General features: G+C 44.1%; 1 protein-coding gene across 2 annotated transcripts in view; it reads left to right on the forward strand.

Moving 5' to 3' along the window:
• Positions 1–485: 485 nt before the first annotated feature.
• SNCAIP (synuclein alpha interacting protein) overlaps positions 486–23,246 on the forward strand; it is a 449,424-nt gene continuing 426,663 nt past the window's right edge. The window contains exon 1 of one of the 2 annotated variants that reach the window (XM_063964212.1): positions 486–944. The gene's annotated coding sequence lies outside the window, so the exon portion shown is untranslated. The remainder of the gene's footprint in view (positions 945–23,246) is intronic. The other variant, XM_063964210.1, reaches the window with a different exon arrangement.

Below are 23,246 nucleotides of genomic sequence, written 5' to 3' on the forward strand. Positions count from 1 at the left end.
AGAGAGGTATGCCACCTCGCAGTCAGCATCTGGGTATATGCAGAGAAAGTGCCACCTCGCAGTGAGTGTAGTGTCTGAGTATATGAAGAGAGAGTGCCCCCTCGCAGTGAGCCTATGGTTATATGCAGAGAATTCAGTGATGTGTGGTGGGGTACTAACATATATGCCAACGTTCTGACTATATAAGTATATGAAAAATACAAAGAATATATTACAAATACCATCTTTGTAGAATTCTAATCATTTTTATAAGCAAAACTCTGGAGCAAAATGTCTTTGGCAGGTGAGGCAGTGCCTATCTCTTCCACACATCTCTGATCAAAACGCACCAAATTTCCAGCAGTATATTCTGCTGCACCTGTGTATAATGCCCACATAAACCTGTTGGCTCATATACAGTATTGCGTCAGTGCCTCCTGAGCCCATTTACCTCACCGCACATCCCTGGCGCAGTTTACATCAGTGTATTTGCAGAGCGAGTGCCACCTCCAGTGAGCGTCTGGGTATATGCAACGAGAGTGCCCCCTCGCGAACACTCTCTTGGCATGATAGATACATCGGGCGATATGTCAGGGTGGATGTAGTAGGAATGTGCCCATAATAACTTAGCTATTATTCTGCCCCAAATCATCGCACTGCTCTCCCCACCAACCGTAGCATCCAGCACCCTGCAGTGCAGTCACCTCCACCGGCAGAAAGGGGGTGAGACCAGTGACCTAACAGGCGTGCTCTCCGCCGGCCCCGCTTCTCCTGCACAGCTGGGCCCAATCACCGAGTGGGGGTGTGCCCGATGCCCGGATTAACCCTCCGCAGCCGGGCGGGCCTGACGTGTGTGCTGGGAGGCCGCTCTCACTGGCTCCGTCTGCAGAGAGCTGGAGCTGCCTCAGCCGGGACGCGCATCCCTCCATCTGCCCAATCCAGGAGACTCATTATAGGAGACAAAGGTGAGAGATGGACTGTCCTGTACATGAGCCGGGAATGGGCGCCACACATGCAGGGCTGCTGCGGATGCACAGAGGGGGCACTGACATGGTGACAGCGAGCTCTGTGCACCATCTACCCCTGGTACTGTGCTGCTGCTGCTGCTGCTCGGATGCTCAGTGATGCTGCTGCTGCCCAGGGCATTGTTCCTCCGCTGGGTGATACATACAGTATGTAGCCCGGACCTAGTGTCACCGCGCTGGGGCTGGGAGTCCCCGTTATATAGCATGCTGCATTCATTGCCCGTTACTTGCTGTCATTGTGCAGCGCTGTAGGCTCGTTACCCACTATGCTAATTACTAACAACACTCATCTAGTCGCTTTAATGAGGAGAGCGATGATGGACTGATATCAGGGCAGGCATCATCTGACCCTATACATCTGTGACTGATCCCATTGTCACTAGACCTGTGTGTGCTAGGCGCCGCATTTACATTGGTACAATGCCCATTCCCAACACAATGTTTAATCAGCTCTGTGTTCCCTGGTAAAATAAGTGTGTAATACAGTATATAGGCTTATGCAGTGTGTAATAGAGTATATAGGTGCATGCAGTATATAAGTGTGTAATACAGTATATAGGTGTATGCAGTAAGTAAATGGATAATACGGTATATAGGTGTATGCAGAATGTAAATGGATAATACGGTATAGAGGTGTATGCAGTATGTAAATGGGTAATACAGTATATAGGTGTATGCAGTATGTAAATGGATAATACGGTATATAGGTGTGTGCAGTATGTAAATGGATAATACGGTATATAGGTGTGTGCAGTATGTAAATGGGTAATTCAGTATATAGGTGTATGCAGTATGTAAATTGATAATACAGTATATAAGTGCATGCAGTAAGAAAATCACAGTGTTCTGAAAATGGTACTATTACAGTATGTCTCCCCAGTGTGCTGTCTTGACCTGGGAGCGGATGTAATATTGGTCAGAAGGTCATGCACCCTCTGTAATCCCTTATGACAGAATAAATCTGTTATGTGCATAAAGCTGCACCCCCTCCCCTGGCCACACAACCCCCTCTTCTCCCTCACCTTGTAGCATTTCCTATCAGTGTCTGGGAGATGAGTGACTGTGGCACCATGCCATGCTGATAGCTGGAAAACAGGCAGAGAAATGCCAACATAACTCTCCTGTCTCACTTCCTTATCCTCATTGTCTCAGAGCCCTGTTCCTGTTCTCCAGCAGCATTGTTCCTGACTGCCAGCTCTGGCACGCACCCTGCTCTCTCTCCCGTCTTCCAGGCTTCTTTCATTCTTAGCAACAATTTCATACAGCATGTAGTATTTTTATTTAATACACTGAATTTGGACTGTAAGGATATTAGATAGTTGTGCACTAACAACTACAGCCCCAAGTAGAAGTGATGACATAGTGCCCCTCCAACCTGAGGAGGAGACAGATACTCCTGGGTCTTTGCTCTTTGCTGCTGCAGGAACTCTGGAGTGGAGGAGATTTGAAAGAAGCCATTAATGGAACATATTTCATGTGCAGCATGACAGACTAGGTATTAGCATTGCTGAGCTAAAATGCTGAAGGATAACTTCATAACTCACATCTCTACAGGAGCCTGACTAATGTTTCTCCTTTTTCCTAAACTATTCTGCCTTTGTGTGTATTGTTTATACTCTCCAGTGTGTGTTACTCCAGTGGAGGAATACTAGATTGCTTTTTCTGTATACAAGAGAAATTCACTGCATTTACTGAAAGCCACAGTAGTTGCCTATTTCAAGAACTTTAGCACTTAAATAAAAAACGTCTGTTTGCTAAAAAGGAATTTCTGAACATTAACTGTGACATGTCCAGAAGCTGATTCTGTGTTGTTAGGTCCTGTAGGTAGAACATAAAACAAATGTTATATTATTATTATTATTATTATTATTACATTTTATTTATAGGGCGCCACAAGTGTTTCGCAGCGCCGTACAAAGGACAGTACAGGGAGACAAAACTTAGCATAACAGTAAATAAATAACAAAAATGGAGTGCAGGTAACAAAGAGCACCACAATTCTCAAAGCATAATACAGCTTAGATGTAAGTAGCGAAGGAGTAATCATTGTACTACTTGGGGCTGGCGGCCATAGATAGAGAGGGGCCATTTACCAGCAGGAGAAAAAGCAGGTAAAGATGGTCGCTGAGTGAAATGTGTCAAGAAGAGGGCTTAGACAAGAGGAAAGAGGGCCCTGCTCTGAAGAGCTAACAATCTAGTGGGATATATATATATATATATATATATATATATAGCAAACAGGATCAATCCGGCACTCCACTCCAAATGATGACAACAGCTGCGGTGCCCTCCCGGCAAGTGACATAGAGTCCCAAGTATTAACAGCAGTGTTATGGGCGGCACTCAGTACAGTCTTCACAACTTTGATGAAAAAGTTCCTTTATTGGGCCAACATGTTTCGGGGAATGAACCCCGTCCTCAGGGCCAGACGGGGTTCATTCCCCGAAACATGTTGGCCCAATAAAGGAACTTTTTCATCAAAGTTGTGAAGACTGTACTGAGTGCCGCCCATAACACTGCTATATATATATATATATATATATATATATCTATCTGATACTGTACAATGTTCTTCATGAGTAGAGTACCCATAGTAAGCACCATTGCCCTGTGTATGCCCTCTATTTATCAGGCTGCAGCTTAAAGGAAAACGAAGTGGTCAATTTATGAAGCTGATAAAACGCCAGAGAAAGGGCTTATCTCGCGATATGGTCAGCATACCGGCATTCGGGAAGCCGGCAGACAGAATACCGATGCTGGAATCCTGACACTGGCACCAGGATCCCGGCATGGATGACACTGCTGGTGCCGAAAATCCTGACTGACGTCATCCCGATAATAAGTATGCCAGGGAGGGTTAGAGCTAGGCTGCGGGGGGAGGTTAGGTTTAGGCATTAGAGGGAGGGTTAGGCTGCGGGAGGGGGGGTGGTGGTTAGGTTTAGGCTGCTTGGAGGGAGCGTTGGGTTAGGCTTTAAAAAGTGGTTAGAGTTAGGCTGTAAGGGGAGAGGGTTAGGTTTAGGCACTAAGCGGGAAGGATTAGGGTTAGGCTGCGGGTAAGGATAGTTAGGGTTAGGGGTTATAGGGGGAGGGTTAGAATACTTACCTAGCAGTCAGGATTCTACACGTTGGGATGCAGCTGACGTTATTCTGATCGCCGGCATCCCAAGTGCCGGGTTCCCGATACCATCCCCTTATCTTAACTACTTGCAATTCACAAAGCATTAAACCATGGTGTAATCACTGATTTATCCTGCTCTACCTCTTCCAATGCTAACCGCCATCCCCATAGACCTCTATAGGGACTGTGACTTGACTCAATTTGGAAATTCTTTACTGGCTCCTTCTAGATAAAATCACCTTGCGCTTTACCCAGATGTTAGATATGCATGCACATATCCCTTAAACCCTTTGCTGACAGCTTTAGGCTGCTGTAAACCAGGATAAATCTCTCACTGTAAAGTGCGTCACATGCCCATAAGCACCTTACAAGTGGTTATGATATGCGTTTCGTATTTAGCAAATAGCAGTCATCTTAATTTACGGCTGTTTGTAACTGTAACGCTTAAGCCATCTTTGGATGGCATTAGCAATATAGTGCCCATTGCTGGCAATGGGGACCCAGCAAAGCGTATCCAGTTTCAACAAACTTTGCTGTATCTTTGTGGGTTAAGGCACAATGTGCATGCGCAGACATCCAAAGCACATTAACCAGCCTGTTGCAGGCTGAGTAGGCTGCTGGCAACTCAGCGGAAGACACCACTGAGGATTGAGACATTGCAGGACCTAGTCACACAGTTAAGGAATGATAAATAATGGTGGCATATTTGTTAGTATCACTGTGATACTAAATGTGCCACTGGATGTAAGTAACGTTGATAAATAATGTTTCAGGGGCATAGTAAATAGACCACTAAATCAAAAAGTACTGTATAGGCTGAAGTTTCTCACACAGCAGATGTACTAAACCTTGGAGATTGATAAAGTACCAACCAATCAGCTCATAACTGTCATTTTTCAAACACAGCCTGTAACATGGCAGTTAGGAGCTGATTGGCTGGTATTTAATCTCTCTCTACTTTCTCTCTCCAAGGTTTACAAAATCTAACACAGATTCATCAAAGTCTAGAACACCAGAGAATAAGAAATACACTGCACTCACACCCCAGTTTTTGCTGTAATTCAGACATAGGCAACCTTTAGTAACTTTGTTGTGCTGACCATATTCAGTGATCATGTGTATTTAGCTAATGTTTATGTTAACGCAAACTTCTAAAAATATGCACTTTTTGTATTCTGGATTGGCAAGTGCTGAAATTGTGCATTCACAACGACACGAGTTGAAATATCCACATTCTACACTACATTGCATTGTCAGATGCGCCTCATTACATAGTAATGTTTACTGTTAGAACTAATGCGTAACCTTTACAGTGCACAGTTATAAAACACATGTGTTTATGCACCTGTGAAAGGACTCTTAAGGTGGAATGTAACGGTGCAACTTATTAAATTTGCAGATTTTTTGTCGATTCAGCCACTGAATTCAAAGCAGTGCTATTTTAAAAGGCAAAAATATATTTATTTGCACTTTTAAGAACTTGCACCTTATTACTGGAAATTCACTGCTTAAGGGCCCTACACACATGCCGATATCACTGCACGATATGAACGATCTCGTTCATTAATGAACGAGATAACGTTCATATCGTGCAGTGTGGAGGCACCAGCGATGAACGATGCGCGGCCCTGCACTCGTTCATCGCTGGGGCCATGTCGGCTGTGCATGCAGGCCAATATGGACGAGATAGTCCATATTTGCCTGCAAGTCTACGGAGCCGGGTGACGGGGGGAGTGAAGAAACTTCACTCCCCCCGTCACTGCCCCCCCGCCGCCGGGTCGCCCGTCGCCCGTATCGGCGGTCGGGCAGCTCGGCGGCACATCGCCGAATGTGTAGGGCCTATTAGTCCCCACTAGTGCACTGTGAGTCAGGAGGCAATGATTGGCTAAACAGTTTGGAAGATGTAAAGGGGCCTACACGAGATCCGGTATGAAGATCGACACTGTCTATAGGTCGACAGTCACTAGTTCGACAGGGTTGGAAGGTCGACAGGGTTTCTAGGTCGACATGTGCTAGGTCGACAGGTCAAAAGGTCGACATGAGTTTTTCACATTTTTATTTCTTTCTTTGAACTTTTTCATACTTAACGCTCCACGTGGACTACGATTGGAACGGTAATCTGTGCCGAGTGAAGCGAGGCACCTTGTCCGAAGCATGGCGAGTGAAGCGAGCCTTGCGAGGGGACACGGTGCACTAATTCTGCTTCCCGGTCACTGTAGGCAGAAAACGACACCCAAAATAAGCAAACCCTCATGTCGACCTTTTGACCTGTCGACCTAGCACATGTCGACCTAGAAACCCTGTCGATCTTCCAACCCCGTTGACCTAGTGACTGTCGACCTATAGTGGTCGACCTAAACATTGTCGACATAGACACTGTCGATTTGATGATCCACACCCGGCCTACACACTGGGCGATATCTTGAACGATATCGTTCATAAATGACCGATAAATCGTTCCTATCCTTCAGTGTGGATGTTTCAACGATGAACGATGCACGTGCCCTCAATCGTATATTGTTGAACGATCATCGTTTAAACATGCCAGTCAATTTGGACGATATAGATGTATGTACTCTCATATCGTTCAAAGTGACCAGCAATATCTTCCAGTCTGTAGGCTGAATCGACCATCGATATTATAGTTGGTTGATAATATCATTGGTCAAATACATTGCCCAGTATGTAGGGGGCTTTAGTTATCAACACTTTAATTTAATGAAATGCGATCTGCCAAAGTCACTGATTTTTCACCATTTTTCAATGGGATTTAAAACTGCAATCTTTTTGAATGCAAAACCATATCAAATGTTGATAAATTGTATATCATTACATTTCCACCTGAGAATATGGAATATTGTTCATCCATGGGCGTCATAATTCATTCTTGTTATATATTTTTTATTAACCAATATATAAACGCATCTCTTTACTTCCAAATGTTCCATACAAAGCTGTCACAGACATTACTAGTAGCATTCAGTTCCTGTGAATGTGTAATATCCTGGCTGCAACCAAATATTTAGTTTGAGTAACGAGAACTTACACAGCAAGCAATGCATAGGGCATGGCCCCTCGGCTGTAAATATGAATAATAATGATTGTAATAAAAATGTATCCTTAGCTGTGTGATCTTTTGTCCAGAAACCTTTTATGCAGAATGGAAACAAATAAATTATTGTTGCATTTGGCTGATTTTACAGACATGATCACCATCTATTTCTTCCTATAGTTACTGTAATGAGCTCTGCTAAACAATTTAATGAGGAGGGGGGTCCCAGGGGAAGTGTGGGGAAAGACAGGTGGAATTTTTATGTGTGTTTTAGTAGCTTTTAGACAAACTTCTCCAAACGATGGAAATATGAAAGTGATCTGGAAAATCCCATGTCCCAAGACTTCCATATAATAGATCTCATTTTCTAAGACTTGGTAATTAGTGGGGAGACAAGGTCCCTCGAAGCCAATACTCCTATAGAGGCTAGGGGTCCTTACACACTTATGGGCCCTACAAATTTACTGATTACACTGAAAGATATGAACAATCTCGTTCATTAATGAACGAGATCTTTCGGTGTGTATGCACCAATGATGAACGATGCGTGGCCCCGTTCTCGTTCATCGTTGGTGCTGGCTCGTTTATGCCTGCAAGCCAATATGGACAATATCGTGTATATTAGCATGCAGGGATATGGGGCCGGGTCACGGGGGAGTGAAGAAACTTTACTCCCTCCATCACCGTCCCCCGCCGCCAGGTTGTCCGTTGGCCGTATTGGCCGTCAGGCACCTTGGCGACCAATCGGCCAGTGTGTAGGTCTCTTTAAAGATTATCTGTCCAATCTGGCTGATTGGAAAGAAAATCTGGCAATGTCTGGGAGCAAATGACAATCAACCATTTGCTCCCAAAATCCAGAAAATGGACAAAACCGGTTGTTTAGATAGATTGGTTTAATGAAACAAACTTAACCAATTTGTCTGAAAGTCCATTTTTGTCTGTTTTCCAGTGTTTAAGAGCAAATGGTCAATTGTCATTTGCTCCCATACATTACCAGATTTTTGTTCCAACTAGAAAGATTGGACAGATCATCTTTAAGTGTGTAGGGCCCTTTAAATGTTCCCCTGTTGTGTTCCCTTCTGATTGCCATAAATGGGCGGTATTCAAATAATATATCACACCCAATCTCCTTTCTATAGCGATCCCTGTTATCGCGCACATCGTGCCCATAGTAATCAGGTTTAGCCGCGTAAAGGGTTGGGCGCTCTCGCTACCCCAGGGATAGTGAGCTGAAATTATTATATTACGCCCATCATCAGACACAGAACTCATGTGGAAAGGGGTGAAAAGAATTGAATACTGCCCAATGAATTCAACAGGCCATGGAAAACCCTACTCTCTGATGATGGTATCTAGGGCACTGTCTTCAATCTGAGAGGTATCATAAAACACTTATTGTATTCAGCCTTGGGCCTTCACCCAAAGCGTTGTTGTAAGGCGTTGTCAAAATTAAATAATTTGCTTAAACATTTGATTAGTTCAGACTGTAAATGAGGTTTGAATTGGAAACATCATGTTTTTTTTAATTATTACTATATTTCTACACACTAATGTGCTTTGTACACGTTAATCACACTCTTCCTCCTGTTGCTAAGAAAAGAGGAGGTGAAGGAATGGCAATCTGCAGGCTCTCAAGCTAATTTCCATCTGACTGCTGTGTCTTTGGGCTGTCATGTTTATTTATGGGTTTCAAACATATGTATTCCTTTAAGCAAACAATGCAAGACCTCCTATCCTGTCAAAATGACACTTATCTCTTGTAGGATATATACTCACTGGTGCATTCCATATTCTATAGCTTGAGAATTGGCACTGCACTCTGCAATGTGTAATTCATGAACATTAGGCTGGTTTTGGCATCTGATCTTAAAATGCAGCTAATGTCAGGCTTCTCTTTCTGCTTATGCACATGAAAGTACTTTCCCCTAGTGTGCTAGCAAAAGAAAGGAGTGTCATTCTTTTGATCCCCCCCAAAAAAGTCTTCAAACTTTCATAAATGAAACCTTTAATTTATGGATTACCAGATGTATGTATAGGATACAATAATATAGGAACAATAAGTTATTTTTCCTCCCAAAGAGCTTACAAGAGAAGAGAAAGCAAACAGTTGTAGAATTCTCAATCATCTGGCAGGAACCTAGCAACATATCCACAGTGTACTTCTTCCCTTTGCTATCTTAGTGACTGAAACAGTGACCTGTTTTCTTTATTGGCTGAACGTGTGGAATTGTATCTAGCCTGGGGTAAGACTAATACTACCAGTGTGTCTTAATTCAATTGTCCTGGTGTTCTAAAGTCTCCACTAGCAGCTGGCTCCGAGATGAATCATTTGGAACCATTTTTCTGGGTTTGATTTTATATTTCAATTGCTGGGCTTTTCTTGAGACCAAATTTGGTAATAGTTGGCTTTTGTGTATGTATGCTGAAATATTGAATGATGTAGTAGCTATCATGTATTGTTATATGGAACAAAGGCAGTGCCATATTAAAAATAAAGATAATTTAATTGTTAGTTATGTCTTAAGCTGGGTGCACACCTCATGCAACCCAGGGAAGTGACAATGCGATGTATCAATATATTGTGTCACTGTACACACTGTATGATCCGCCAAACCACAAGGCGAAATATTGTTACATGATTAATGTAACTACACTGCGTCTTATGTCACAGTGACCCATCTGATGTGCAGCACACACAATTCAACACTAAATTAGGAGTATACACTATAATCAGTGATGGGGAACCTTTGGCACTCCAGCTGTTGTTGAACTACACATCCCAGTATGCACTGCTTCAGTTTTGCTATTTGGCCATGCTAAAACTGTAGCAGGGATGTATAGTTCCACAACAGCTGGAGTGCCAAAGGCTCCCCATCACCGCACTATATGATCGACCTATACCTAAACTGACTTGGCTGCAAAAATTAAATGTGACCGGTGGTGCAAGTAGTTGTAATTTCTTAGCAGTGGGCATGCCTTCAGCATGCACAGAAATATAGATGGGTTTGGCCTCATGCTATGTGGCATGGGGGTGTAACACTCGGCTGTTTATCTTCACTCTGTTGGCATGGCCAGCACACTGGAAGCTGCTGGGCTGCCCCCGGTCACAGACAGCCCAGGCTCCGCTTCCATCTCGTGAGTCACACTGCTTGGTGCACTGCGCAGCTAATGGTGCTGGCGGTAAGGTGGTAGGGGGTATGCTGTATGGGCTACTGATTTCTCAATGGTATTTGCTACTGGACTGTACCACTTTACCTGCACCATTGAATGCAACCAACTCTGTATAGATCTCAAATGCTTCTCCCTAGGGGTGGCCATCGACCATTTATGGTTAGTAACCCTCGATGGTCTGATGGCGATGATGAGTGTTTTTACCATCGATAGGCATGCCACCGATGGTAAAATATAGGTGGCTGATCCCTGATTATGAGCGCCGGCTCATCATTGATGGTTAATTAACGATGGTTAGAAGGAAAGAAAAAAAATATTAATGGCAGTGCCATCGATGGTCATCACTACTCCTCCCTCCCCCTGCAAATAACAGGAGCAGTGGGGCCTGTAATACAACAATAAGTACCCATGTCGCACTGAGGGCCTAATTCAGCATGGATTGCTAATCTGATAAATTGCAGTAGTCTGTGAGTAGAAAGGCGCTGCCCCGACCGAAAGAAAAAATGCCCCGTGCAAATTTGCGAATACATCGCAGATTGCGATCTATTCACAAATGCATACGCCATTTCCAGAAGCTCGAAGTTTAGTGTAGAGTAAATGTGAGTAGGTCTGAGGCTGCCAGTAATCTACGACTGAGACAGCCTGGAAGTGGTCTGCGCTGATGTCAAAGAACACTTTCAAAACCGCCTGGGCACGCCTGCGTTTTTTCTGACACACCCAGAAAACGCCAGCTTTCTGTCCAGAAACGCCGGCTTCCTGTCAAACAGCGGCTACATTGTGATTAGGATCTGTAAGCAATTTCTGCCGCTATTACCCCTCATGCATGCGCAATACGAACGCCACACATGCGCAGTCATTCGGTAATCGCTCAATTTGCGATTTCTCAGATTAGGGATCCATGCTGAATTAGGCCCCGAGTCTACTGAAAGCAAATCAAATAACACACGTAGGACATGTTCACACTAATACATGTAACAGCAGCCTTCTTCCAACAGTGTGGGAAACATGGTTTATTTTACAGCAAATATTCAGTGCATTGTAATCTTTATATTAAATTTCAGCTGCAGCAGTTTTACTACAGTTACATAATTGGATGTGCGCACTGTCAGTATGGGTCCTGAGTCATTGGACGCACTAGAGCTGCCATTTGGAGGCAGGGAGGTGAGGGTGATGGGAACCATTTCTAAAAATTGGGGGAGTTCCAAGGCCAAGACAGAGATTTCCTGGCATCTTGGTTGGAGCTGCAGCGGCCGGCCTGCATGACCCTGAGGGTCACGCAGCTGGCCGATGGTGTCACAGGTGATCCGATGCTGTGTCCCAGGATGCAGCATGGATAACTAATGCAAGCAAGACGCCTCCTGCTGCATTACTCTATCAGCGCATTATAGCTGTTTCCAAGGAAGCCGCAGCTCTGCTTACTCCAACCGGGTGGTCTTCAGTTTGCCGGCTGTCAGGATCCCGGCGCACAGTATACCGGCGCTGGAATCCAGACAGCCAGCATACTGACACTTTTTCTCCCTCTTCGGGTTCCACGACCCCCCTGGAGGGAGAATAAATAGCGTGGCGTGCGTAGCGTGCCACCGTGCTCGCAAGGGGCTCATTTGTGCTCGCCACGCTATCGTATGCCGGCGGTCGGGATCCCGGCACCGGTATGCTGGTCGCCGGGAAGCCCGGCCGCCGGCATACACTACTACACCCCTCCAACCACATCTGGCCCACTGTGTGAATCATGTGAATGGTGAAATAATATATATTTTCCTTCCTCTTTAACATATCAGGCTCTATTCCCAATTTGCTTCAATTCCAGTAATTAACTTACTCATCATGTCCTTGGCAATGCTAAATGTATTGCACTGTTTTAATGTACTACTCTTATATTGATTAAATGTTAAATTTGAAAAATATGGTAGTGTTACATATGAAGTAAATTATGAAAATAAATACAGGTTGAGTATCCCTTATCCAAAATGCTTGGTACCAGAGGAATTTTGGATATCAGATTTTTCCGTATTTTGGAATAATTGCATACCATAATGAGATATCATGGTGATGGGACCTAAATCTAAGCACAGAATGCATTTATGTTTCATATACACCTTATACACACAGCCTGAAGGTCATTTAATACAATATTTTTAATAACTTTGAGTATTAAACAAAGTTTGTGTACATTGAGCCATCAGAAAACAAAGGTTTCACTATCTCAGTCTCACTCAAAAAAGTCTGTATTTCGGAATATTCCGTATTTCGGAATATTTGGATATGGGATACTCAACCTGTATTTGCATACAGCAGAAAAAGGCTAGGGACATCCCATCAGTCTGCAGTGACTAGTGTCAGCCACTCGGCGTACTTGCAACACATTAAGGGCCTGGGTCAGAGATGGACGCAGATGTGCCTGCATCTTTATGCTAATTCTCCATCTGATTTACAACAACTGAGGCACCTGCTTGCAGTGTCCTGAGGAAGTGTATTGCTTTCATTGTGCGGATTTAGACTCACCATTGGTTGCACCATCAAACCTTGCAGCAGCCCTATTGCAGGTGCAATTTCCCCGTCTGAGTATGGCTTCTATGTGAGCGACTGTGTCTTTGTATGCAGGCACTTACAGCAACACACACGTGAATCGGCTGTGTCGGCTACGCCTCCCCCTGTTACCTCCCAAGGCTGTACATCCAATTATGTGCTGTGTCTCTCTGTATATTTAATGTGGCAATGTTTAGTATGGCAAAATCTGGTTGGTTTTGTCTTACTAAACATTGCCACTTTAAATTTATCTGCTAACTTGCCAAAAGCTTGGGACAACCTTAGTTACGGCTCTAACAATCATGTAGACAAGGCGTACTCAAGCCCCGTCTTTTAACCACTTCAGGTTCATTATAATTTATTTGGTAATTAAATGTAAAATGTTGGACCTATTAAAAATGTGCTTTTCCCCATAGTCCCATACACAAAAATTTCCTCCTAACATGGAATTCACTACTATTCTGGAAGGGTAGTATTCAGTATGCCGGCTGTTGGGATCCCGGCGCTCAGTATACCGGCGCCGCAATCTCGACACCCGGCATACCGACAACTATTCTCCCTCTTGGGGGTCCACGACCCCCGTGGAGAGAGAATAAATAGAATGGTGCGCATAACGCGCCACCGTGCCTGCAGCGTGGCGAGCGCAGTGAGCCCGCAAGGGGCTCATTTGCGCTTGTGCAGATGTCGGTATGCCGGCGGTCGGGATCCCGTCACTGGTATGCTGGCCGCCGGCATACCATACTACACCCATCTGAAACACTTCCGTACAACTAAGTTTATCTCATCTAGTACAGAAATAAGGGATGCAGACATTACCCACAGCCCAAATACAATGCCTAATTATAACTTGTTTTTCACATATTCCTCTGCTGTTTATTATTAGGTACTCTTACCAGCATTTGCTTTGGTTTGCATTAGTACTGTTCTTGGCAGCTGTTGCTTTCCAACTGTAACACTCTTTACAAACTCTTTTGTAGAAATAAACTAATAATAGTAATTAAGCTGAATCATTTAAGAAAAATGTGTTAGGAAACCTTTTTCTTAAGCTCCTGCAGTAGGCTGTAACTCATCGTTAACCTATCAAAACATTATTTGCCTTTTATAATTGATACCTTTGTAACTAAATGTAAATAAGATTTATTTTTCAAATTTCCCAATTGTAGTGCGTTGCATAAAATGTAATTACATCAGACTAAGGGGCAGATGTACTAAGCCTTGGAGAGTGATGAAGTGGAGAGAGATAAATTACCAACCAATCAGCTCCTAACTGCCATGTTGCAGACTGTGGACTGGATGTACTAAAGCTGAAAATGGAGACAAAACTAAGAAAGTAAGAGTTTTGGCTTTTCCATATGTACTAAGCTCTGGAATACGATACATTCCGGAGCTTGGACCCGGTAGTTAACATCTTCATGTGAAATTACCTGGTAGAAGCCTATGGCATTTTTGTTTGCTTTTTTACCCTGAGAGGGATCCAATCTGATCCCTCCCCAGCACCCCTTGCATGTGCAGAAGGACTCCTGGGTCCTAAACCCAGAAATCTTTCTATTGCAAAGTAGAGCACTTATTGGTAGAGCTGTCCTTTGCAATTTTAATCACATTTCTAAGTACATACCGCTGTTATTAATGCCTGTATATACCCTATAAGTGTCGGGATGTACTGCATTGCGGATGTGATGCTTAGTACATCCCGTCCTTTGTTTGAAATATTGCAGTTAGTAGCTGGTTGGTTGGTAGTTTATCTCTCTCCACTTTCTTACTTTCCACGGCTCAGTACATCTGCCCCTTAATGATTTTTTGTAATAGATACATGTTTTAAATAAACGTTTGTGTGAGTTAAAGTCTAGCATAGCATAGAAAAGTTCTTGTGTTTTAGGGCAGTAAATATCTGTGTCTATATAGCTCAGCTATTGGGCATTCCATTATTATGTACACATATTAGTCAGCGATTTGTTGAAATTGATAGGCACTGTTATTTGCTACATTAGTGCTGCTGGGCAATTTATGGAAACCCAGCAGTCAGCAATAAATAACTTCCTATGGCATAAAGGGCATTTGGGATTGGTATGTCAGGTGCTGTCATGTCTATTTAATAACTCTTTAGTTACACTTAACATTTTGTAGTATAAAGTTAAGTTGATAAAGTATGTTTAATGCTTGCTTCCTGTGGAAAGGTTCTAAATTGTAAATGTAGTATAATGTAGATTAGTCTTGTTTTGATACTGGTTGCACTTGAGAACTTAATTCACTTACAAGCGTCAGATGCTTTAAGGGGTCTCAAATGGTTGAGAGTAAGTGAAGCGAAATATTTACAGCCACACTTAAATGTTTAGAACCACAGGGTGTACTAATCACTCCCATATTTCTGTGGACACATGCTTTTATCTTAAGATGCTTCGTTGCAATACTACTTATTAGTTCCAAGTGGCTCTAATTCTCTAGTTTCCAATAACAGTTCCAGGTTTCAAAGGTTTGTGCTTGGAGTATTTGCGTCTCTGCATAGTACCACTGCTCTTTCATTGTACACTAAATACAATTCCTGTGGGGCCTATTTTTTGACCAAAGGGAAGCCCTATCCATTGACAACTGATGTTTTCATCAGTGATAGAGCACCTTAGCATCTATCAAAGGCTATTGCCATGCAAGAGTTTGGGGAAGCCCACATAACAGGATAGCTTTAGCAGGATACATTAATGATTAAATGCTAGCCTGGTCCCCGATAAGAATTATTTTGTATATTGTCCCAGTGGAGATGCTCCCGGGCCAGTGTCACTCTGCTGCCATGGAGATATTTTGCTAGTAAATCATGGTTATATGAGATTTTCTATCACTGGTATAAGCACCGATAGAAAACCATCCCAAGAGCATCTTCTTAATAACTAGGCCCCTGTATCTGTTAGAATGTAATAAACTTAAAGATCCTGCTCAATGTGCAAGCAACAGACCTATATCTCTACTGAATTGTGACGTAAAGCTCTTTGCTAAGTTACTTGCAAATCGTTTGGGTCGGCTCCTCCTGTCAGTGACACATGGGGACCAGGTGGGTTTCATTTTTGGGTTGTGAAGCAAAAGACAACACGTCTAAGGTCATTGATCTTATACACCTTGCATGTACCAGGTCTTCCCATATGGTCCTCTTGTCCACTGACGCTGAGAAGGCTTTTGACAGGATTGACTGGCAGTTCATGGGAGGTCTCCTCAGGTATATGGGATGGGTTCAAATTGTCTTTACCGTATTTTAAATCTTTACAGCTCTCCATCAGCTAGAGTCCAGGTAAATGGGGTCCTCTCGGAACCCTTTCCAATATGGAAAGGAACGAGACAGGGATGCCACCTGTCACCACTTATATTTGTACTCTGCATGGAGGCACTTGCTAAGCAATTCGAGTCAATCCTAACATTTATGGTATGCGTGCCGGTAACCTTGAATGTAAACTAGCATTATATGCAGATGACCTATTAGCGACTTTGAGTGACCCAGTGACTTCCCTTCGTTTGCCGTGAACATTTCAACCCCTCCACGTGTTATTGAAGGAATCCGTGACTCATTTCCATTCCAATGGCACCCCTCGCAACTTAAATACCTGGGAGTTCTCTTGACTAGGGAAAACACAGACCTATTTCGTTTACATTTTCTTCCTCTCCTACATAGGATTAAAACTGTTCTCGATAAATGGTCCACACTCACACTTACTTGGCTGGGTAGGATTAATACCGTAAAATTGACAATTCTCCCCAAAGTCCTTTATTTTTTACAAACCTTGCCTATTTTAATTCCTGCTTCCTTCTTTAAAGACCTACAATCTTTAGGTGGTCGATTTATTTGGGGTAAAAAAGGTAATTGCCTTTCGCAGTCAATTCTGATCCGCAAGCGTTAGGAAGGAGGCCTACAACTACCCACTTCCTTAGCTATTATCATGCCATTCACCTAGCTAGAATCATCGAAATCTCTAGAATCCCCACCACCAAGCAATGGCCTTTAATTACAGTAACAGCTACAGATACCGCCTCACATATACTCCCTTGGTTGCAGAGAACTCCGCACATCAGACACCCTACTTTGAGTCCAACCCTCAGTGTGTGGAAGAAATACAAACATTTATCGTCCTTTAGTCCAGGCCCATCACTGCCAACACCTCTATTACTCAACCCTGACTTATCCCCTAACCCCCTTACATTATTGCCACTGTCTGTTTGGGCTAAGGCCGGGATACCTAGATTTTGCCATCTAATAGGACCAGTTGGATTCCTAGCCTTTGCAGACCTACAACGAATGTTTGATTTACCGTCCAGCCCTTTCTGGGCTTATTAGCAACTTCAGCACTATGTAGCCACTCTACTGGGTCGTGCAGAGGGGTGGAATCCGACGTCATTTGAATCATTATGTGTCTCAGAAACCTTACTGCAACATTTAGTGTCCCTATTGTATAAGCAATGTCTCACCAGTCTTCCTCTCCAACCCCTCTCATTTATTAAATCCTGGCACAACGACTTCCAAAAAGACTTACCCGCTGACCAATGGTCCCGTATATTACAATTTACTTTTGCCAGCCCCCCCTCAATACAGGTATTGGAAACACAGTATACGATTGTTTCTAGATGGTATAGATGTCATGACCGACTACACTTAATGTTTCTGAGTGTATCTGCACTTTGTTGGAGATGTGGTCAATCACAAGGCACTCCTCTTCACATATGGTGGCAGTGACCAATATTAGCAAATTTTTGGCAACAGGTCCATTCCATCACCATACGGCTTACTGGAATTCCAGTTCCTCAGACACCAGAATTTTGGTTACTCAATTATCAGGTGGGATATCCCACTACCTCATTTCAAGAACTCTTTATTGCGACATCTTATGTATGCTGCTAGAGCTACCATTCCGTGTTTTTGGAGATCTACCACACAACTCCCTATCTCCAAATGGTTTCAAAGGATCGATTTTTACATGGCAACGGCAAACATGTCATCTTTTTCTAACCAATTCTCTTCCCAGTTTACTGCCACTTGGCTGGAATGGCTAGAATTTAAAGAAACGCCGGAATATGAGACCCACATGACAACTCCACCCCCCATTCCACACCCCCCCCCCACTGTATAATGGGCTATGTGGTGAGAGAGCCTCCCCTTTCTTTATCTCTTCTCTTCATTGTAGCTTTTCTCAAGCTCTTACAATCTTTCTGCATCTTTTCCCTCTTCTTTTTATTTTTGTTGTTGTATATGCAATAACAATATATTAAGTCCGTTTAGGCTACGGTTTACAATTATGTGGATTGCTGTATATTTAGAGTCCTCTTTCTATGTACTGGCTAAATGTTAGATTGACGTTTTTTGTTGCTGTGTATCTGCGCTGTATGATACGGTTTCTTGTTGTACTCCACTTATTAATAATACAGAGTTTGCAAAAAAGAAAAGAAACAAGAATGTAATAAACTAGTGCTTTGACAGTGCCTATTGGTCATATTATTGTGTAGGAGTGATCTATGCCTGTATAACACGTACATATAATGCATGCTCCTGGCACGTGCTCTGCATCTTCTCAGCAGCAAATCTTCTGGGTTTTTTTTTTTTTTTAACGTGTCATATGTGAGATTAGTATCTAAAATGTGGCGTTTTTTCTTCCAGCGAAAGTGTAAACAGTGTTTCTCATACGTCCTAGAGGATGCTGGGGATTCCAAAAGGACCATGGGGTATAGACGGATCCGCAGGAGCCTGGGCACACTATAAAGACTTAAACTGGGTGTGAACTGGCTCCTCCCTCTATGCCCCTCCTCCAGACCTCAGTTAGACTTTGTGCCCAGGAGTGATGGGTCACACACTAGGGGAGCTCTCCTGAGTTTCTCTGAAAGACTTTAGGTTAGGTTTGTTATTTTCAGGCAGACCTGCTGGCTACAGGCTCCCTGCAGCGTGGGAGTGAGGGGAGAGAAGCAGACCTACTTCTTCTTAGTTTAAGGGCTCTGCTTCTCGGCTACTGGATACCATTAGCTCCAGAGGGTTCGATCACTTGGTGCGCCTAGCTGCTTGTTCCCGGAGCCACGCCGTCACCCCCCTCACAGAAGCCAGAAGAAAGAAGCCGGGTGAGTATTGGAAGAAAAGAAGACTTCAGTGACGGCAGAAGACTTCAGTAATGGAGGTAACTGCAGCGGAAGCGCTGCGCTCCATGCTCCCACACACCAACGTCTCTGGCAGGGTGCAGGGCGCTGGGGGGGAGCGCCCTGGGGGCATGTTGCTGAGGTTATAAAGCGCTGGCGGGGGGACATATTTAGGTGCCCGGGCACCGGGTATGTTCACCCCGCCACGGGGGCCGCAAAACGGGGGGAGCAGCAGCGGTAACACTGCGCTCTCTGCTCCCGCACATCATCGCCTCTTGCTGGGTGCAGGGCGCTGGGGGGGAGCGCCCTGGGCGGCATATATATATATATATATATATATAGATCACTGGCGGGGGGACATACTTAGGTGCCCGAACACCCCGCCAGTGTGCCGCGAAAAGGAGGGAGCAGCAGCACACCATCGGCTTGCAGGGTGCAGGGCGCTGGGGGGGAGCGCCCTGGGCGGCATTTCTTGAGTGAGCCCTGGCGGGGGAACATACATGGGCACCGGGTGTCTTCACCCCGCCAGGGTACCGCAGCGTGCGCGCTGCGCTCCATTGCTCCCACACACTAACGGCTTCCGAGGGTGCAGGGGGGGCACCCTGGGCTGCATTTTATATATATATATATATATATATATATATAGGGGTATATACAGGGGGTTACTCCCTGTATATAGGTTCCCCCAGCTCAATATAGGGATATATGTATATATATTGTTTGAGTGGGCTTAAGCGTGCCGGGAAGACGCAGAGCTTAGCCCTCACAGAGGAGTCAGCGCCATTTTCCTCAGATCCCCGCCAGGACTTGCTGTATAGTAAGAAGGAGGGGGGGCACAGTGTTTTTAATGCTATATGGGTCTCATATAGCATTATGTTTGATAATGGACGCATAATCCTTGTGGTAATACATAAATTCACTGTTTCCCTGTTTGTTTACCCACTATCGGTTAGTCGACATAGGTCGACAGGAGTGAGGGCTTTGTCACAAGCTGCTGTGGGGATAACTGTCGGCTTCGCCGGCGCATGCCGGTACTTGATTCGGAGAATTAAGTATTAGAAAGTTGGTGTTTGTGGGCTTAAAACAGTAAACACGCTAGGAGAGACACGGTTGTTTGTGGATGCCCTGTCGGCATCAACGGTATTTCCTGGGTAAAAAAATTATCAGGCTGTTATTGCCTTGTACCTGTATATATATATATATATATATATAGGTACATGTTGGGGGAGTGTTATCGAAATTGTATTTGTGTGCTTCCCTCAGACCCCTCGGGGTTCCAAGATTATTATTATTTTTTGCCCGCATACTATTCCTTGCTGTCGACATTTACTAAGTTTCTGTCGACCTTAACGTTCCTGGTAGATCCACATCGGGGGCATGTCAGTACATGGTCATACACATTCACAACACATTACTGTCACTAGGGACCTGACGGGTCTGGACAATCCACTTGCGTACAGGTTATATCTATATGTATATATATGTAGATATAGGTTTATATATGCATGGTTAGGATATACAGGTTGAGTATCCCTTATCCAAAATGCTTGGGACCAGAGGTATTTTGGATATCGGATTTTTCCGTATTTTGGAATAATTGCATACCATAATGACATATCATGGCAATGGGACCTAAATCTAAGCACAGAATGCATTTATGTTTTATATGCACCTTATACACACAGCCTGAAGGTAATTTTAGCCAATATTTTATTATAACTTTGTGCATTAAACAAAGTGTGTCTACATTCACACAATTCATTTATGTTTCATATACACCTTATACACACAGCCTGAAGGTCATTTAATACAATATTTTTAATAACTGTGTGTATTAAACAAAGTTTGTGTACATTGAGTCATCAAAAAACAAAGGTTTCACTATCTCACTCTCGTTCAAAAAAGTCCGTATTTCGGAATATTTCGTATTTCGGATATTTGGATATGGGATACTCAACCTGTATGTGTTTTATTGTGTATTACATGATGTATATCCATGATTGCTAAAATAATGGTATTCTTATCATGTGCTGGTCGCTCTGTTGATTAAGCTCTAGATTGGCCGTGTCCAGTTGGTTTTCGATCCTCTCAAGGAGTCCGAATATTATTCTCTTCACGACGCGGAGAGAACATTATGACAGTCAACTCCTGGTCGACGCAGAGCCCGGTCGCAAAGGATCATACACAGGAAGCTAAGTGATATTTTATTTATATACTTTGACCTTATTTGCACTGTATGCACTTGAGGGAGTGTTGTATTTGGGTAGGCATCCGATAGAATTACCCTACCCAGTGTGGGTAGGCTTGCCTATGTTGATTCTACCTTATAACATTGCAGCAGGCTGCCACGTGACAGCAGGAGGTGTGACCGTGAAAATGCTGAGGATGTCTCCGAGAGATACTGGAGGGAGGTGTACAGCTGTTTGGTGAGGCCTCTGTTCAGTCAATCTCGGCTGATACCACTGGTAAGTCTAACTTCATGAGTCAGCCTCCTTCACAACGGTTGGTGACGCGTTCTTTTGTGGGATGCAGTCGTTTTAACCGGTTCGATACTGTTCTTTTTTTCCTTTTCTGTGCAGACAGTGGAAGGTGAAAAGATAAGAGTTCTGCAGCCTTGTTAGGTTCGCAGAAGTGGATGTCGTTTTCTGTTTCCTCCACATCCACCACTTGTCGCTGAGTCTATGGGGCTGGGCCCCACTCTGGTGGGCACTCGTCTACTAATTTTCAGTTGGTCCAGGAATAGACTAGGACCTGTGGGTTATTTATAGAATCCAAAGGGGGAACATTCTAAGTTACGGTTGTTTCCCCTTACTGTTTTTCGAATAGATCTTGCCATTCCACTCTGGAAGGGGAGATAGGACGCGACGCCATACAGAGGTGCGTGAGGATCAGGACATTGTCCGGTTGTCCCTGTATAAAGGTGCAAATCGTTGTTTCTCTCTGACTGTTCTTCGACACAGGGATTGGATGTTGTTTCCAACAACACAGATGTCGGAGGTGAGTTTCAGAGTAGATAATGACCGGTTAAGGTTCTGTGTTTTTCCTGTGAAAAGAGGTCTGAAGGTCCAGAGTTGGATCAGCTTTGCTGTGACACTTCATCAATGTATTCCGTTACTAAAACAGTTGTGTGCGGCATGAGAGGCCTTTTTTGGTGAGCAGGTCTAATGCCAGAGTGGCTTTCAAGAGACCATTTGGAAATGTGGTCCGGGTCTCACCTGAATATAATCCTAACGGCTAGGACATCGCTCCTGTGGTGTCTGCTCGGTTCTCTCCTTCTAGAGGGATGAAGGTTTGGGTTCCGGGTATAGATCCTGCTGTCCGTGCATACAGATCTCCGAGGCGGGGGAGCTGTACTTGCAAGGGACGTATTTCCAGGGGATAAGCTCAAGTTGGAAAGCTTGTCTGCTATAAACTTTCTTGAATTAGGAGTTAGTTTCGACGAACGTATTCTTCGTGTTTTGCCCGTGTTAGTTCTGCCAGACGACTTGTCAGTAGTGGCGTAAGTAAGCCGCTATGGCGGAACAAGGAGAAAAGCGGCTATGGCAGAAGATGCACAGTTTTGCAGTTGGGTGGAAAGTCTGGTAAACGCTATATTAGCAGTCTTCGTTCCGGAGGTGAACGACGGAGAAATAGATTTCCTCTGCTGACGCGATCTCCATCCGGGAGAAATTCAGTCATCTTCGAGAAGTTTCACAGACGGGACAAGTCTTTCAGGAATGTCGCAATTGGATATGTTGGCGTCTCGCCTCAACGAGAGGCCTCAGGGATATTGTTCCAGGTCAAGGGACACTCAAGCTATAGCAGTGGACACCCTTGTGACACTGTGGTGTTTTTAGTCGGTCTATAGGGCCTCTCCGCTTTCACTTTTTCTGAAGGTGATAAACGTGAGATGAACAAAGGTTCAGGTGATCCTCTTGGATCCGGTTTAGCCAAGGAGGGTTTGCTATCCAGTTTTTCATGATTTACTCATAGAAGATTCCTGCTCTCTTCCTCTACGTGAGGATCTTTTACAACAGGATCAGGCCGTGTTTCAAGTCTTACCGCGGCTGCGTCTGACGGCGTGGCGGTTGAATGCTATATCCTAAGCCGAAAGGGTGTTCCCAGTGAAGTCATTTCCTCAATTCTACAGGCTAGGAAAGAAGTAACGGCTAAGCTTTACCACCGTAGTTGGCGTAACTATGTGTCTTGGTGTGTATCCAGGAAGGCTCCTATGGAAGACTTTCAGCTAGGTCGTTCTTATCCATACTTTACAAGCCGGTGTGGATGCGAGCCTAAAGTTGGG

This window comes from Pseudophryne corroboree, chromosome 1, assembly GCF_028390025.1.
Source record: "Pseudophryne corroboree isolate aPseCor3 chromosome 1, aPseCor3.hap2, whole genome shotgun sequence".
Classification (NCBI taxonomy): Eukaryota; Metazoa; Chordata; class Amphibia; order Anura; family Myobatrachidae; genus Pseudophryne; species Pseudophryne corroboree.